The sequence below is a fragment of the Castanea sativa genome, chromosome 7 (genome assembly GCF_040712315.1).
Source record: "Castanea sativa cultivar Marrone di Chiusa Pesio chromosome 7, ASM4071231v1".
NCBI lineage: Eukaryota > Viridiplantae > Streptophyta > Magnoliopsida > Fagales > Fagaceae > Castanea > Castanea sativa.
This window is the reverse complement of record NC_134019.1, coordinates 32022074-32035698: the sequence shown is the minus strand read 5'-3', so window position 1 is coordinate 32035698 and position 13625 is coordinate 32022074.

Sequence of the window (13625 nt, the reverse complement as noted above, 5' to 3'; positions counted from 1 at the left end):
ATAATAGTCCAAACCTTCTTGTTGCATGTGTATAACCCTTTGCCACCAATCTTGCTTCGAACCTCTCTTTACTACCATTAGTCTTAAGTTTTATTTTGTAAACCCATTTACATCCAATGGGTACTTTATCAATTGGGAAAGGAGTAAGAAACCAAGTTTGGTTTGCCTTAAGTGCTACTATTTCAGCATTCATAGCATCTAGCCATCTTGGATTTCGACTAGCCTCAACATAGGATTTAGGCTTAGTTGCAACAAAAAGTGCAAGGGTAAAAGCTCTATGTGTAGAGGAAAGATTGTCATAAGAAACTACTGAGTCAGTTGGAAAATTAGGTAGCGTGTGAGTGATAGAAACTGCTTGAAAATGAAAATCTTTGAGATAGGGAGGAGCTTTTTGAGGTCTAGTGGAATGTCTCGAAGATAGAATATGATGAGGTTAAGGTGGAGGTAAAGGTGGTGGTAATAGTGCAATAGAAGATGAGGCAAAATCTGTAGTGGAGAGATCTAAAGGAAGAGATGGAGTGGATAAAGGAACAAAACCAATATTAAGGGAATCTAGAATAAGTGGAGGTGGTGATGGTGATGGAAAGAGAGTACCAGTGGGAATAGGAGTATGGGACTAAAGATGAAAGTCCATAGAGTGAAAGGGAAAGATGGTTTCATGGAAAATAACTTCTCTAGAAAGAAAAATAGACTTAGGATCAAGGAAAACCCAAAGAGCTTTATGAGGTCTAGTAGAATGTCTCAAAGATGGAATAGGATGAGGTTAAGGTGGAGGTAAAAGCAGTGGTAATGGTGCAATAGAGGATGAGGCAGAATCTATAGTAGAGAGATCTAAAGGAAGAGATGGGGTGGATAAAGTAACCAAACCAACATTAGGGGAATCTAGAATAAGTGGAGGTGGTGATGGAAAGAGAGTACCAGTGGGAATAGGAGTATGGGACTAAAGATGAAAGTCCATAGAGTGAAATGGAAAGATGGTTGCATGGAAAATAACATCTCTAGAAAGAAAAATAGACTTAGGATCAAGGAAAACCCATGGAGTGGCCTTAAGATCAAACTTGGATATGTTTCTAGATAGAATAGAGGTATAACAAAGTCAACCTATAACTTTAGGGGAAATTACACTTTACCACCCTAAACTATGCACCAGATTACACTTTGCACCCTAAACTATCCAAATGCACACTTTGCACCTTAAACTATTACACTTATCACACTTTGCACCCTGGTGTTACTTTTGCTGTTATGTTTAACGAAATCTTGCTGTTTTAATTAATTTTGAAGAAGGGCATTTCAATCTTTTAAGTTTGTTCCACCTAAGTAAGAAGCATGTGCTTGTCACATGCAGCAAGATTCCGTTAAACATAACAGCAAAAGTTACACCAGGGTGCAGAGTGTGATAAGTGTAATAGTTTAGGGTGCAAAGTGTGCATTTGGATAGTTTAGGGTGCAAAGTGTAATTTGGTGCATAGTTTAGGGTGATAAAGTGTAATTTCCCCATAACTTTAAGGACTTTTGTTTTGAAGCAAGGGACTTAGCATTTGTTGATCAAATACACAGAAGTGAGTATGCAATCACCCCCAAAACCTCAGGAGAAGATTTGCTTGAAACTTAAGAGCCCTAGCAACACTAAGGATGTGTTGGTGATTCCTTTCAACAACAAGAATTTTGTTGAGGAGTGTCCACACAAGTGAGTTGATGAATAATACCCTCTTTAGAATAAAACTCAGGCATAGAAAATTCAAGATCATTATCTAATCTGAGGGATTCAATACTAGTATGGAACTGAGTTTCAACAAAAGAAAAGAAAGACTGCAAGATGCTTTGTATGTCAGACTTAAGTCACATTAAGTAAACTCAAATGCATCTATTGTAATCATAAACAATGGTGAGAAAGTATTTAAAACCATTGAGAGTGAGAAGATAAAAAGGACCCCAAATATCACAACGAATAAGATAAAAAATAGAGGAACACATGTGATTCTCATTAGGAAATGAAAGTCTTTTCTGTTTAGCAAGTGGACAAATATTACATGGTGAATAATCTTTAATACAAGAAGTAATATCTGGTATAATAGGACTTAATAGTTGCAATCTAGATTGAGAAGGATTACCCATTCTGTTGTGCCATAAGGTGAACTTAGAAGCTGAAAGACTAGAATTGACATTGTTGAAGGCAGAACTGCATGACGAAGCAGATTAAGGATTGTACACACCAAGAAAGGATAGGACAATAGGCATGAAAGTGGACAGTTGAATTGGAATAAAAAGCTTAACGTTGGCAATTTGTTGCAAAAGATACAAACCACCATGCTTTCTACCCAACCCAATCATCTTCCATAGTTGCAAGTCTTGAACAAAAAAAAAGTAAGACAAGAAAAGACAACAACACTTCAAATTATGTGTTAACTTCCCAATAGAAATAAGATTGAAAAAAAAAAAGAGAACACTTAGTACATTATCAAGAATTAAATCTAAAGATAGTTGACCTTGGCCAATGTGAGTGACAAACATAGATTCACCATTAGGAAGTTTGACGGATATATGGGCTATAGAAGTGACTTTAGTGAGTAATGTGATGGAATGAACCATGTGGTCAGTTGTACCACAATAATCCAATCATTAGATGTAATGTCAATGTAGATGATATTCTGGTGGCTAGCATAAATTTGCAAGCTATTACAAATTTTAAAGAGTTCCTTTATGATCAATTGAAGTTGAAAGATCTTGGTTCTTTAATGTATTTCTTGGGATTGGAGGTGGCAAGAACTTCCAAAGGTATCAGCTTATATTAAAGGAAGTATGTGCTAAATTTGCTTGCAGAATCTAGTTAGCTTGCGGCCAAACCAGTGAAATCACCAATGGAACAAAATCTAAAATTGTAAAACTATCATGGAGAGCTATCAACCGATCCTTCACAATATAGGAAACTAAATGGAAAGCTACTATATCTGACCTTGACCAAACTTGACATAACCTTCAATACACATTAGCTTAGTCAGTTCTTTTCACAATTTAGGCAACCACATCTCTTCAAGCAGCTACTAGAATACTTAAATACTTAAAGGGCACCCCTGGTCAGGGATTGTTCTTCTTTGCTATTTCTAAGCTGCACCTTAAAGGATATTGTGATTCTAAGTGGGCTAGCTATCTTGACACCAATAGATCGATCACTAGTTTCTGTGTATACTTGGGTGATCTTGCATATCCTGAAAGTCCAAAAAGCAACATACAGTGTCAAGGTCTTTTGCAGAGTCATAGTATAGATCAATGGCAACTCTTGTGTGTGAATTTCTGTGTATGATTGCTTAAGGATTTAGGAGATGATCATACTCATCCAGCATTACTCTATTGTGACAGCCAAGCTACAATCCACATAGCAGTAAACCCTGTCTATCATGGGAGAACAAAACATATCAAATTAGATTGCCACTTTGTAAGGGAGAATATACAAGACAAGGTAGTAAAGACCTTTTAGGTATCCACCAAGCACCAGCTAGCAGACTTGCTCACAAAGCCACTTGGGCATCAACAATTTAATAATCTCTTGCACAAGATGTTGGAAATGTTTTAGTGAATAAACAAGTTTTGATACATAAATAATATCTCAAATAATTAGCAAGAACATATAAAAAAAGAAAAAAGAAAAAAAAGAAAGAGAGTTTAGAACAATCTCCCAATGCTATATAATCACGCTATGAAAGCGTTGTCCTTAAAGGTTGATTTGTGCTACCCAGAGTAAAACTCAATGCAACTGGTTCTCTTGGCCAAACAACCCCTAAGGATTAGACTATAGCGTCAACCTTTGTGATGGACGCACTTCCACTCATGAAGGTTCAAAAACAACCCTCTTTTGTCTTTTCTTAGAACAAATATAAATTGTAGAAAAATATGCGGGAGAGACATATAATGGATCTGTACATATCTAATTATAGAGTAGTAAAAAAACTTATAAGGAAGGGTGTGATGATAGGTGTTATAGAGGCTATTCATGACAATAATAACCTAAAAAGCCTAAGGTTTTATTATCCATTATTTCCTAACAACTATTCTCATAATTGCCAGCCACTATTTTACTCATAAATTCCCAACGGCTAGACAATAAATAATAAGAAAAGTGTTTGGTGCACACACCCACACCCACACCCACACCAAAATCCCCCACATGTTACAAACACAAAATAGGAAAGACAATCAACTAAAGAAAGCATGCATTAATATGGTATCAAAATGTTTTAACCATACTTAGAATAAATAAGTAGGAACTAAAAGACATTGGTAGAGTTAAAACTCTTTTAACCAAGTTATTAGTAATCCAAACTTACCGCCCACGTAACTTTCTTTACCAAGATTGTTCTTAAGCGGATTGACGCCTTATCCAGGCCATGTTCCACTGCGTTTCATGAGAGCTCTAGAGACCTACCCAAAAGTCTCATAGAAAGCGGCACAACTTCCATTCACGCATAAGTGGCATCCATCAGGAGTGCGTGCAGAACACCCCATCCCAACAGGTAGGGAGTACGGATCCATTAAAAGTCTAAAGAACAACCTCCAACAATCTGCAACTTAGTCGGTAACATCCATCAAGAGTGCATGCAGATACACCTCATTCCCAACAAGTAGGGATATGGATCCATTAAGAGCCTAAAGCTCAGCCTCCAACAATCTGCAACTTTGTCGGTGGCATCCATCAGGAGCAAGTGCAGATACACCCCATCCCAACAGGTAGGGATATGAATCCATTAACAGCCTAAACTTATCCTCACCAAATTCAGCAACTTAGCACTGTCTTACACCATAGGGATGGACTCATCACTAATCTCCTTACTGAGATAGCGAAAAACACATAACAAATAACAGTGCCCACATGGACCTCTAATGACCTCTACCCATATAACCTCTTGCGTGGAATCACCCATCATAGAGATTGGGCATTAGCCACAATGTCACCACTTAGGTATCAGTCCAATCCCCCTAGATGTCTCATTCATCAGCCTTCTTGCTAGTGGTTTGGTCAAAGGATCGGCCAAGTTCCTTTAGACCTCACAAAGTCCAATGACATAATATCATTATCAATAAGATGCCTTAGCCTCAATTGAATATGTCAACTTTTCTCATTATAAACTTTGCTCTTAACACGTGTTATGGCAACCTAGCAATCACAAGGAAAGCAAGCAGAGACAACAGAGTTAGTAAATGGAGGCATATTAATTAATAAACTCCTAAGCAACACAGCTTCAGATCCAACCTTCTCTAAGGCCACTAATTCTGTTTCCATGTTAGATCTTACTATGCAAGTCTTCTTGGAAAACTTCCAAGAGATAGCCCCTTTAGCTGGAGTGAACACATATCCACTAGTGGGCTTCACATCATCTGTATCAAAAATCCAATTAGCATTACAATATCCTTCTAAAACAACATGATAACCACAATATGACCCAAAAAAAAAAGTCCCCTTTAAATATCCCAATAATATAGATATTGCATCTCAATGCTCAACACTAGGATTATGAGCATATATACTCAATCTACCAACATTATATGCAATATCAGCGTGACTACAATTTGTCAAAAATATTAAACAACCAAGCCTATTTTTCTTGTGAAACATTATCCCTTATTTTTCTTATGAAACATTATCACCACAATTTTTGACCAAGTGCACCTTTGAGTCATACATAATAAATGTAGGTCACATATCAAAGTGTTAAAGAAAAATTTTCTCCACATAATGAGATTGTGATAGTACAATGCAATCATTAAGGATCTTGATGCCTAAAATAACATTTGTCTCAACCAAAATTTTCAAATCAAATTCAGAGGCAAGAAAACATTTAGCATTATGCACAACATTTTGGCTAATTCCAAATATAAGTAAGTTATCAACATATAAACAAATAATGATACCTTCATTATTATTGAACTTATTATATATGCATTTATCCTCATGATCATAAATCACAAATTTATGTGTAAGCATCATATATTGAAATTTTCATGTCATTGTATATGTACTTGTTTTAATCTATACAAGGATTTAACTAATTTACAAACTTTAAGTTATTGTCCAAGGACAACACAACCCTTGGGTTGCTCCATATAAAATTCTTTTTCTTAATCATCAATTAGAAAAATAGTTTTAACATCTATATGATGTATAATAGGTTTGTAAATAGATACAATGACAAACAACATTATTATAAATGCAATTCTAATAACCGAAAAATAAGTATCAAATAATCAACATGATATTTTTGCTTATAGCCCTTAGCTACCGAGCATGCCTTATACTTATCTATAATCTCATTCGATTATAATTTTCTTTTAAACAGCCACTTGCAACCAATAGGTTTAACCTTAGGTGGAAGTTCAACCCATTCCAAGTATGATTAGACATAATCTAATATGTTACAAACTTTCAACTATAATGGTGCATCAACAATATTTTTTTTTCATCCTAATAACTTACATATTCATATTCAACAATATAGGTAAGAAAATTGTTACCATAACTCTTTTTCTTAATAGCTTGCTTACTTCTTCTCAATCCTTGTACATCATAACAAGATAGGTTCATGAAATACATTTTCCTTATTTTCCAAAGGAAACACATACTTAAAGAAAGCATTTTAAAGATTCAACAATAGTATTAAATTCTAAATACATCAATCTTGATGAAAATAATACTATATCAAACTATAGCAAGTATAACCAATAAACACACAATCACATATTTAAGAATCAAGTTTCCTCCTTTTAGATTCATGTAGCATGACCTTAGGTAAGTACCCCCACACTTTGAGCTATTCTCCTTTTAGATTTAGGTAACATCTTAGCCAACCACATCCACAATTCGAGGTATACCAAGTGAGACTTACACCATTCTCAACTTCATTTTTTTTTTTAATAAAAATTTCCAATACCTCATCTTTGGTTCCTAATACACGAAGTTAAGTAAATATAGAATGGTCATCAACAAATATTACAAAAAATCTCTTACCATCTCTAATCATTGTGTGTTTTAATCCAAATTACTATGTACTGAACTAAGGAGTTTGGTTCCTCTTGGTACAAATTTGCAAGGTTTTTTTTATTTATTTTAAATTCACAAAAACCTATCCGCTATCTTAAAACAATACATATAGCCAATAAAATATGTACATATATTTTTTTCAATATCACTCTTGCACTTGGTGGATAAAAGGAATATATATTCTCACTAAATCTTATACACTAGCCCAAAATACAAGTTGGATAATTTTTTTAAAAAAAATTTATATAAAGAAGTTTTTAATTATTTTCCATAATTTCTCATTTTATATATTCGTGTCAAGAGATGTAATAATAATAGCATTTGTACATAAAGCCAATAGCCTCTAGCTACTAGAAACCACTCTTAAGAATGTCCATAATTTCACAAGAATAATACATTCAATATTTTGTAAAATTTGACATCATTATTCCACAATTGTATAATACAAATGTTTAATCATTCACAATTTATTTTTCACATGACCATAAATGATTACTTGAATACTTTAGAAGGAAGATAATATTAAAATATGGTATCATTGTATCTTCATTGTAGAATAGGAGTGCCAAGTTCATATGGCACCATATTTCCCAATGACTATTTTTCTCATAATCGTCAACTACTATTTTACTCATAAATTTCCAACGGCTAGAAAATAAATAATAATAAAAGTGTTTAGAACACACACTCACACCAACACAAGATGGGCGAAAACAACATCTATACTCCATCTTGAGGGGGAGTATTGTGAGACTTGAAGAAATGCAGAATAGAAGAAGCTACAAGTAGCTTATGGTTTGTAGCTTAGCTAAACGACTTTGCAATAAAGAATGGTGCTATTAATGTTTAGTGCTTACACGTGACACACACACGAGGTTGGTAGTGGAATAAATTGGTAATTAGCGCAGTTAGTTATGATTAGTTATTCAGTTAGTTATGATTAGTTATTCTGTTAGTTAGTTTTCCTTTCCTTTCTTATTTTCAGTCATGTATAAATACAATTATTAGCTATCAATAATACACACGAAGCATTTCAGTATTGGATTTTCTTTTCTTTTCTCAATAGACAGAGATATCCACGATGAGTGACTTGAGTTTGTTGACACCTTTGGAATTTCTAACTAAAACGAACCAACCTCTAGAAGCGTAGGGTATAGCTGGACCCAAAGAGCATGTTTGTGATCAACTTGATGAAACCGTGACGCTTATCCTGTGGAAGTGCCCTTATGCACGTAATGTGTGGGCACTAGCTCGGGGTAGACTGCAGAATAATAACTCGGGTGGACAACTTTTTTGAGCTGGCTAGACAGATAACAGAGATTCTCTATGATACATGGTGAAGATAATATTACAGATATAAAGGAGCAGTTTGGAAAACTTGACATTAATTAATAAGTCAAACACTTTAACTGAAACTGATCTTCCTTAATCAACTCAAGCAGAGAATTGAATTTTACCTAGGTGAAAGTGGCGAATGACTTCTGCATGCACTTGTGAATAAAATAAAAAATTGTGAAGCATCCCATCCCATGAGAGCTAGTGAGATCCAAACGTACGTATGTAAGATCAATAATCTATGTCCTGTTTTTCTATACGGCTGTAACAAGTTGCTCAACATGTAATTTATATATAAAGATTAGCTAAACTGGGTCCTTTCAGAACATGTGGATATATATATATATATTCTGACTGATTTTGTTGGGCTTTGTGGAGCCTAGTTGTGTTTGATCCGGTTGACGACCCGACCCGACCCAAATAATGTTGCGTGATTTTTTAATGGGAGATTTTCTGAAACTTAGTCCATGGAGCAGAGGCTTGAGCCTACAGGCCCATTGTGAATCTTGTGCGCATGATATAGAAAAACATTATTTTGGTGATTAAGATTTTTCTATTGTTTTTGCAAGAGAGAAAAAGATTGTAACTGCACTTTGTATTTTTCCCTGATAATAGTGAAATCCCTGCAACTCCATGGACGTAGGCAAATTGTCAAACCACGTAAATACAGTCTTGTGTGTGTGATTATTTTTCTTTGACGTGTGTTTTCTCTATTTTCTGTTTCTCACATGTTGGGAGTTTCGTGATATTTCCCTACAGATTTGTGTCATACAAGGGCCATTTGTTGCTGATTTTTTTTTTCTTTGGCTAAATAACCAAGAAAAGGAAGGGAGGATGAGATCCATAAGCTCAATCCAAAAAGAATACTAGGATCATATTGCTTTAGGTCTAATTAGACTTGTTTAGGAATTCTAATGACCATCTTTGATCTAACTTAAATATATTTTACGATAATTGATTCATTTTGTAAGTCATCACAAAATGAAAGTTGTAACATACAATGTACACATAAAAAATTCTAGGTAAGAGTTAGGAAAGTTATTAAAATTCTATCAATTGCCTTTTCTAGGAACATATTTTACCATAAATGTGTCCTCTTTTGGATCATCACAAAATGAAATAAATTAGCACCAAAAAAAAAAAATGAGGCAGAGAGATTACTACGAGTCTACAAGTTGCTTACAAGAATAATGAAGAACACTACAATTAGTTTAGGCCAAGACTTGTTTACACGACCGGGCTCAAGCATAAAAGAAAACCAGAATCCATGGGACCATTTTACATAATAGCATAGTTAAAGCCCAGCCCAATCAAGCCCATGATTTGGACTTGACAGTTGACAAGACACATTGATTCTTTCCTTTAAAATTTAGAAATCAGAAAAGAATTCAATAAAAAATAAAATAATAATTTATGATAAATATTTAAATTTATAGAGTTGATTTGTAAAGGTGTCTCACAGATCTTAGTTTTGTTAGAATTTGCCAATTTGGTGATCAAATTTCCCCTAGGAAAACCATTTGAACCTCCCATTTGGATTGATAGGAGAAGGAAGGGGAGTAGAGTAAATTTTGTTAAAAATAAGCTAATTTTGGGTTAAATCTACTTTGCTCCCCCTACTTCCCCTCAATCCAACCGGATCACGAAAGTCTAAAGCTAATGCAAGTTTTCATTAATAAGCTTGTCTTTAATACCCATCACGTGTAAAGTCCACCTCTATGTGAAATAGATGATACATGTACTAGATGCATGATATACCTCCTTGAAGGGAGGACCTTGAGTTATGGGGGATAATCTCATGCTCCCTATGGTACGCTTGAAACCGTATCATGTTTGACAATGTATAGCTCCATCCCTTTGTGATTTTTTAGATTGCCATTTTGTTGCTAGAAGAGTACTAGAGGCTTTCATGAAGCCTCTCTCATCGATAGTGTCTCTAGGCATTGACTTTTATAGTTTTGTTTTATTATTTTGGCATAAATGCACTTTTAGTCCCTACATTTTGTACTTTTTTTTCATTTTAGTCCCTACATTTTATTTTTACCATTTTTAGTCCCTAAACCAATTAACGTCTGATATTTAGGTCCTTTCCGTCACCCACTTCACGGCAAAAGCTGACGTGGCTGGCGTTGGCATTAAAATATTATTAAATAAATTATTTGGCATTTTTTGAATGTCAAAATTTTAAAAATAATAATAATTAATTACTCAATTTTAATTAAAAAAAAAAAAAACAAAGAAAAATTATTTTCTTTCAAACAAAACCCTTTTCTCTCTCTATTCTCAGCAGAAGATGGGCCAATGTAAAGGGGTGGGGTGTAATCGAAGTGGTGCGACGAATCGGGATGTTTCGGGTAACGATCCGATGAGCTTGGACCAGCAGGGTGTTCATGGTAGTGGTGGCAATGACGAATCATGGCATTTTGGGTGTGAGAATATCATTGTTGTCTTGAATGGAGTTTTGGGTATGGGCTAGCTGGGAGAGAAAGCAGCGAGAAGGACCTGGACCTGGAATTTCTGTGCAATAGTGTCATTGTGGTTTGGATGATTCGCTGCATCTTCTTCATTGATAGTTGCTACTCTCTCTCTCTCTCTCTCTGTGCCTCTACGTCTTAGTGGAGAGAGCTTTGTATTTGAGCAGCCAAAGAATTGTAATCTTTTGCAAACTTGGAAATGAGTGACTTTCTAGTCTAACATAGATCTGATCAAATTTGGGTTTATTGGAGATTTGGGTTTGGCGTTTGCTAGAGATTTGGGTTTGGGTTTGGAAGTTTCTTTGATTATGGTTTGGTTTGGGAGTGGATGAGTTGGGTGCTTTGCTGGTTGTTGGGTTTCTGTTCTTTTGCTTGGGTTTGATCTTTATGTTCTTTGATTCGGCAGTGGTGATTTCGGGGTTTTTTTTTTCAGTGGGTTCTTTTTTTTGTGTTTGTTAGCTAAGAAAATTTATGGGTTTGAAGGCTAAGCTTTGCTTTACTGGGGATACGGGTTTGGGGTTTGGTTAGGATCTGGGTTTAGGGTTTGTTTTTTGCTGGAGATTGATTATAGGGAAGAACACAAAGAACATGAACATGAACATGTTCTTCTGAAAAAAAATAATGAAAAGAAAAAATTAAAAAAAAAAAAAAAAAACGTGTACATTTTATGCATCTCTGTGAGGTACGTGTGCAAAAGTCAGTAGTTTTTGTTTATTTATTTATTTTTAATTAAAATTGAGTAATTAAATTTTTTTTTTAATTTTGACATTTAAAAAATGCCAAATAATTTATTTAATAATATTTTAATGCCGATGTCAGCCACGTTAGCTTTTGCCATGAAATGGGTAATGGAAAGGACCTAAATGTTAGGCGTTAATTGGTTTAGGGACTAAAAGTGGTAAAAATAAAATGTAGGGACCAAAATGAAAATAGGTGCAAAATGTAGGGACTAAAAGTGCATTTACGCCTATTATTTTTTAGTGTTTGGACTTTGGTTGTGTTAGTTGTGTTAAGGACATATTTTATGTAATTGGCTAATCTTTTGACAAAATACACTTTACTTGTAATTGGGTAGATCTAGGATGGGTTTAAGACTTCAAGAAACATGTTGTTCAAGTCAAGTGTTAAAACCATGAAGATTTGACCAAGGAACAAGTGAAGAAGAGCTGTTTATTAATGCTCGACAGAAGTCTTGACGGAATCCTTTTTATCGAGATTTAATGTTAAAGCTTGATACAAGCTGTTTTTGTCGAGACTTACGAAATTAGAATTTCCAGATCCGATTTTCGGCTCATGTTGAAATATTTGTATACTATTTCTTTTCTCACAACCTTAGACATATATAAGGCTTATTTTAAATGCCGTCATAAGTTAATGCAAAGAGAACACAAGCAGATAGTGCCCTAGTTCATTATTCTCTCTGTAAAAATTACTATCTTTACGCCAAGGGTTTTGTGACCAAGATGCTTCATGATCTTCATTATTGATGAACTGATGAACTTTGCAACCAACAATCCTCTTCAAGTTGGTGAGTTAGTCACGTACTGGGATTCGTGCATCATTGGTTAGTCACGTACTGAGATTCGTGTATTGAACGGAAAAATTGTCACTACAATACAAGCCCAATTAATATTGGGGTAAGGGTTCAACTGTAGGTTGGTATTTTGGAATAGGCCATAGGGTTTGGTAAGATTCCTTATACTTGTAACCGCTTGTGATTGATAATAGTAGATTCTTGGGAGTGGTGACCTTAAATTGGGTTTTGCCTCGGTAGTTTTCCCCATTCGTAAACAAATCACCTGTGTCAAATTTATTTTCTGTTGCATTTAGATAATTTGGTGATTTGTTTGTGTGCCACATTATTGCATGTAATTTGATCTAATTAATTAACTAAGGTAATTAATTAATTTGCAAGGGGCCAATTCATTTTAACCCAACAGGTGGTATCAGAGTAAGCACACTCTGATTAGGTTTTAATCATTGTTGTGTGATCCATTAACCCTTGTTGTCATGGCTACAAGCGGCATGAAGAGATCTTTTATTTCAAATACATCTTGTTTTTCTAATCTCTATTTGATTGAGTGTTTCAGAAAATGTAAGTCTAAAAGTTATTTGAAAACTATCTTAATGATTGTTGAAAATGGTCTTAATGTGACAAAGAAAATACTAGACTGTCTCAAAATGAAAATGTGCAAAGGAGTTCATCTAAGAATAGTGTTAAAGGTTTTGCTCATAACTGGCAGTTGAGAGAGAAAACCATTCCTACTGATTTGTCAAGCAAGCATGAAGTGTGTTTTATGATGAAGTCAGTATTTAAAGCAATGGACACATGTTTGTGGTACCTTGAGAGTGGATGCTCGAGACATATGACTAGAGACCATTCTCTCTTTAAGGTTTTTGAGTCTAAGAATGGTGGAAATGTCACTTTCGGTGATGGGAACAAATCACAAATAAAGGGGAAGGGAACCATCTCTCTACCTAGACTTCTAGACATTACAAATGTGTTGTATGTAGAAGGTCTGAGAGTGAACTTGTTGAGCATAAGTCAAATCTGTGATCAAGACTTCATGGTGCTATTCTCAAAAGGGAAATGTCTTGTTTTGAATGAGTCTGGAAAGAAACTCATAAGCGAAGTCTGTGCATCATTGGTTAGTCACATACTGGGATTCGTGCATTGAACGGAAAGATTGCCGCTACAATACAAGTCCAATTGGGTATTGGGGTAAAGGTTCAACTGTAGGTTGGTATTTCGAGATAGGCCATAGGGTTTGGTAAGGTTCCTT